The sequence below is a fragment of the Rhinolophus sinicus genome, chromosome 2, assembly GCF_057876585.1.
Source record: "Rhinolophus sinicus isolate RSI-liver-muscle chromosome 2, RSI-T2T, whole genome shotgun sequence".
Lineage (NCBI taxonomy): Eukaryota > Metazoa > Chordata > Mammalia > Chiroptera > Rhinolophidae > Rhinolophus > Rhinolophus sinicus.
In genome coordinates this window covers 188,296,846-188,303,013 of record NC_142502.1, presented here as the reverse complement: position 1 = coordinate 188,303,013, position 6,168 = coordinate 188,296,846, and the positions used below count along the sequence as shown (strand labels likewise).

Here is a 6,168-nt window from a genome sequence, read left to right as displayed (position 1 = left end):
CAGGGGTAGTAACTTGGGGGAGGGGAGTTATCACTTTGTGAGGGGTGTAAATGTCTAACTATTACGTTGCTTTGTACGCCTGAAACTAATTTAAAAAATGATGAAATGATGATGATAATAATAATAATAACAAATGAGGGTTAAAAAAAACTTCTGAAGACACATTCGTGATCCATGTGAGCCTGTATCTCACATCTGTTATTTCAAACCACAGACCTGTCTTTGAAGAGCTGTATCAAAGGTGCTTCTCAACGGGGAACATGAGGAAGCAATCTCTACCTCTGGGAGGTGGAGAAGCGTGCCATGTCCTCCAGGCAAGACATGGCAGCAGAATCAAGATGTCAGGGAAACGGGCAAGAGTCTCTCCACTGATCCAAGAGTAATCTGAGGTTAACCTCCTCACAGTCTGACGCTGCTGCCTGAATTCACTGTCCCTGGAGGAACCATGGTCAGCGACGAGAGGACCATGGTTTCAGAGATGGCGTGACGCCCTTGCATGGCAGATCTATGTTCCCCTAATTTAAACCTCAGCCAAAGGCTACTTAAATAGAGACAGGCATTCGAGGAATACCCATCTCGAATAGAAAGTAAAATAAATCTGATTTTAAAAGAGATACAGATACTGGTTGAAAAATTAATCCTTGGTTTCTTTTCCAAAGTGACAGATTCACATGATTCAAAAACACGCTGTGCTTCTACAAAACTTGGCCTCAGGTAAAAGGATTCTAGCCCTGCATTTTCCCGTCTGTTTCTGTCATGCATTGGATATGGGAAGCCCTGGGACTGAGCCAGCTCTGGAGCTCGTCTACTGAAACCCAGTGTCTCAATGGCACTGTGAAGATGGCACGTGCCACAGACAGAGAGGCACAGTGGTTATTTCACACACACACACACACACACACACACACACACACACACACACACTCTGGGATTTCATAGGAGACTGTTAAGGGTGACTACCTATGTGAAGTCCCAGACAGGGACCCAGACAGCAAGCGTGTGTCCTCTGGGAATCCCAGGGGCCCGATCCTGCCCCGGGGACAGAGTCACACAGGGCAGATGTGGGATCTGTTCTAAGGAATAGGGCCAGGGCTGGGATGGAAAATTTAAAAGAAAAAGAAATGGCACTAAATGCAAATAGCAGATGAAGAAACATCTATTCAAGAACATACACCAAAATTTGTAACAAAGATGGGTCTGTGGTAATGACCCATGATGGCCCCTCCCTCCTCGTCCCAGTTCCTGGAGGCAGTTGGAGACTCCACGTCACATGCTGCAGCCCAGAACCCAGGCTCCCTCTGCACAGAGCCCCTCTCCCAGGCTCCCTGCAGGAGGCCTTTCTTCCTTCAAGAAGCGGGAAGTCAGCATGTCTCCACTGCCTCCAGTTGCCCTTGTGGAGACGAGTCCTAGACGAGAGATACTCCCACTCATGGCACAGCCACTCCACCTGGGGTGTAACAGGCTGAGGGCACTGCCCTGCCTTCTGAAGTGGTGGTTCCATGCCAGGAGAGGCAAACTGAGTGGACTTCAGGTGGCTTCTTCCCATGCCAGGGAGCACTCAATTACTAGAATGTGGTGTCACTCAGAAGAAGCTAGCCACTGTCCCCACCCCAGCTCCAGAGCCCTGGCTCGTGAGATACCGAGGGGGAGAAGCAGGCAGTTAGGCAGAAAGCTGCTGGTCTCAGCCCAAAGGAACTGACTTCGCTGGTGAGAAATGTGGAGAAAGCCGAGCCCAGGCACCAGTAAGGACAGAGGAGGTGCAAGGCACTCAGGAGGACATCACAGGTCCAGCCCACACTGCCAGCCAGTTAGTCTGCAGGAAGCACTAGGGAGTAAGGCAGCGGGGTGAGCCCTCCTGGGGCCAGGACTGACCTCGGAAAGGGACGCATCCACAGAGCTGCCCTCTCTGAGGAATACCTACAAATGGCCAACGGGCACATGAGATGCGGCTTGGCCTCATTGCTCTGGACAGAAATGTCAATCAAAGCCTCACTTCACTCCCATCAGGACAGTGAGACTCAATAATTCAGATAACAACTGTTGGCTGAAATGTAGGGAAATTGGAACACTTTCACATTGCTGGTGGAAATGGAAAATAGTGCAATCCCTTTGGAAAACAGTCTGTAAGTTCCTATAATGACTAAACACAGAGTTCCCATACGAGAAAGTCCACTTCTAGGTAGAAGCCCAAAAGAAACGAAAACTTCTGTCCCCACAAAATCTCATACATAAATGTTTATAGAAGCATTAGTCCTAATAGCCCAAAGGTGGAAACAACTTAAATGTCCATACAGATGAATGGATAAATGAAATATGATATGTCCATACGATTCAATTTTATTTTGCCATGAAAAGGAATGGAGTACTGAGACATGTATATTATGAATCTATTTATATGAAATGTCCAGAATAGAGATACCTATGAAAACAGAAAGTAAATTAGTGGTTGCTTAAGGCTGGGGCTAGGGAGGAAGGAATGAAAATGCTCTAGAATGGATGGTGGTGATAGTTGCACATATCACGTCTGTGGGATTGCACACTTCCGCAGGTGAAGTGTATGGTATGTGAATTTTAACAGCAAAACAAAAGAACACGTTGAACTTGAGGACATTCAAAGAGAAAAAGTAACAGTTGCCAAGATGGGATTAACAGGGGGAAAAATGACGGGGATTAGGCTCAGGAACAACAGAGGGTGGGGTATCAGGAGTTCTGAGGGGGTTGGAGGCCTGAGCCCTGGGGAAGGAGAGCATGCAGGGAGGAGGGCTGGATGGAAAGAGCATCAGATGGCACCGCGGCTCTGAGAAGTCTCACCCCCAACAAGTGGGACTCCCGCACAGACTCCTGTGAACAAGCCCGGTGTTGGGTGGCAGGTGCTCAGACTGTTGTCTTACTTGGTTGTTGGCTGGGAGCTGCCTGGGGAGAGCAGGATCTTGGTTCAAATGCTGTGGCTGGTCCCCATGGCATAGATGTTGTTAAGTAGATATTTCCTTGTTTGCTATTTGTCCTTCAAACCATGTGCAGAGCCTTTGGATGTTTTTTGTTTGTTTGTTTGCTTTTTAATATTTTTTGACGGCTATACTGGAGAGTGGGCCTTTTCTTGGCAACTGTTTCTTGGAAGAGCCAGTGACAATGCTTCCACATGGTGCTTCTCCTGAGGACTTTGAGAAAGCAACATTGGGCCCATTATTTGCATGACAGGGGGAACCTTTCAGTGGTAGTTACTGTTAGTTCATCTGATGTCCTAAGAATGTTTCTTAAGCAGCAATCTCCTTTATGTAGAAAAAACCAGCATTAACTGAGTGGCTCATTTCTCAGAACACTTCACAGCCCCAGACCCCAGGCATTCTGTTGTAATATTGCTCTGTGGGTAACGATCTTCACTTTGGCCAGACCTCAAAATGACACTGATGTTTACAACTGCAGGAAAAAATGGTGAGCTGGCTGATGGCATTGAAACCAACAATTCATGGCAAGGAAGAAGGAATTCCCTCTTTTTTAAATGCATACATATTCTGTAGTGAAAGGAAAAAAATCATAATCTCTTGCTTAAAAAATCTTATGGTACTTTCAGCTTTTCATCGCATATATTCCACGACACTGGAGAGAGTGTTTTTCAGGTTGCTTTAGACCTGTAAATGACGATGCTCCTCTTTTTGAAAATTGATGTTGAAAAATAGGTGACTACGATCCTATAATTCAAAAATACAGAGTGTGCAGATAGGGTGGTTATTTCATCACTTCAGAGTAAAGCTTTTTTAAGCCCCCTTAAAAGCCTCACTTAAAGAAAAAAGTACTTTCAAGTATTTCTTTAGAGTTTCCATTTACCAGTCTAATTTTATCTTTTATCCAATTAAAGAGATTCTTAAAACTACCCATGAATTAATGTATGACGACAAAACCACCAGTAGCCATATAAATAAAGTGAGGATTAAATCGTGTTTGGCTATTCATACAAGCTTTTCTGTGCATTATCCAAAATTGAACTAACATCCACTTTGACTTTTTTTTCTGATATAATTTATAGAAATGTGGCCCTTTTGTAACTTTCATAGGTTTTCTTCTTTATTTTCTATTGATTATAAGTCAACCCAGTTTGCCGGGGACATCTAGTTAGTGGTGATTCAGGTTCAGCTCTGCTGCAACTGTATTTAGCTAATGTAAAGAAAACAAAACAGATGAGACCGGAGAACTACTGGGAAAGCGACAGCTAACCTTAGCTAATTATGCTTGTTTATGATATACCATGGCATCGATAATAAAAGCCACTAACTAACGGCTACTCAGCTGTGATCACTGCAGGCAGAATGTATGTCAGAAGAGCTTGTACTGGTGGTGAGACCCCGCCCCCCGCCCACCCCTGCAGCGGCAGCCAATCAGCGCCTGCACACCTGCACCACCAGGTGGCGCACGTGAGCGAGGCCTCCCGGGGGTCTGGGGTCCCAGTTACTCTGCCCCGTGACCTTGGCCGTCGCCAGGCCCGCAGGACGGTGATGATGTGTTGCTGCTTTCTTCATATCAGTTGCCTTGACCTCCCAAGCTTAGCCCAAGATAAACGGGGTTCTGCGTCCAATCTTTCCTCGCTGGGGCTTGTCAGCAAGTACATGGACTCAAGAAAGTTGTAATTCCGTCGTTTATGAGCTTTTTATCATTGTTAGGGTGCGAGCAATGTTTTTTTGGCCACTTTTTATCTCCTCCACAGAAGGATTTTCCCTAGATGTTTTCTGAGTGAGACTTTTAAAGCCTAATGCTCTCGTTCCCCATTCAGAAATCCAGATTCGTTTCAATCCAGATCTGTACCTCAAGGCAGTTTTGTGCTGAAACAGGCTGTTTCCTGAGACAGTTGCCGACGTTCCTCAGGTGCTCTGTGTCCCCTCGGAAGGGCTGGTGATGCGTGGATTCCAGCAGGACACAGAAATACTCTTCAGCACGCCTCTGCAGAGGTGCCCAGCTCTGGCTTCTGCTCTTCTACTGGGGGAGGGTGTCCTCCTGGGCCAGTGAGTGGATCTCACAGACGGTCAGATTCTTCCCACTCAGAAGCCGGGCAGGTGTGTCATCTTCTGAGGTTTGTGCTTCACTTCATTTAAAAGTAATTCTAAAAATTATTTTTAAAAGTCACTTCATTTAGAGTAACTCACATGTGTGGAGAGGTCACCTCCTTGTGGCAGGCTGTTGACAACCGTTTTCTCAGGTGCAAGGAGGCAGTTACTACAGTCGCCCTTGTCAGAAGCGGGGAGTCGGGGCTGGATGCAGACCTGTCCGCCAGGCCCCTCACCCTGGCAGTGCGCCCTTGCCCAGCCTGGAGGGGGGCAGAGCCAGGCCTGAGGACTGAAGAGGGTGGGGGCAGGGCTGCAGTCCACCCGACTCCACTGAAGTTAACGCCTTTCCTGCTTCTGCAAAGACACTGCCTTTCGTCAAATCGTAAGGAAAGACAATGAGGCAGGTTGTACTTTCTAAAAAGCATAAATAAATTAATGGCCACAGATAAAAGGCTTCAAGCTCTATGCTGGAGAGCTAAGGGGGGAGAAAGTGGTATTTTTCCCACTCAGGTGTCCCCAGGGTGACATGAAAAATTCTTTCTATTCTGCAAGCCACCCTTGTGCTATCAGGACTCCCCAAGAAATGTTTGCCTGTGTGTAATCTCAGGTGAAGGGGAAACGGAGGCATGTACACAATGCTGCCGTGAGAGCCTCTACTCTGGGAACACCGCCTGTTACGTGGCTCCCTGCGACTGATCGGTTGTTCTCTGAGGAGTGGATGGAGGGAGCTGGAGCCCCAGGGCCACAGGGTGGTGTTTGTCAGCCCTGGGTGCTCGCCGGGTAAAGTCCTGCCATGTCTACATCTCCAGTGTCGAAAACAAAAGCACCAGTTTTGGTGACACACAGAAAAACAAGATATGATAATATGTGAATGGACAGAACCACGGGCAGGATGATGAAAAAGGAACATTTGAGGGAGACCTCATGTTTTTCAGCAAGTGTCAGCAGTTCCGTGCAGCCTGGGTCATTCTTTAAGACTCCTAACAGTGTGCTGGCTACAAACAGGTGGGAGATAGAACTTAACGAAGCAGGTAAGGCTTGGCGAAATACATACTACTCCTGCTTACCAACTGTTTCTGTATTTCTGTACTTTGTGTTATAAATCAACATGGTATACTGAACAATAAGGTTC

The 6,168-nt window shown here is 46.8% G+C and overlaps 1 pseudogene; it reads right to left on the bottom strand.

Moving 5' to 3' along the window:
• Positions 1-4,929: 4,929 nt before the first annotated feature.
• On the bottom strand, positions 4,930-5,121 carry LOC148758979 (small nucleolar RNA U3; annotated as a pseudogene).
• Positions 5,122-6,168: the final 1,047 nt, after the last annotated feature.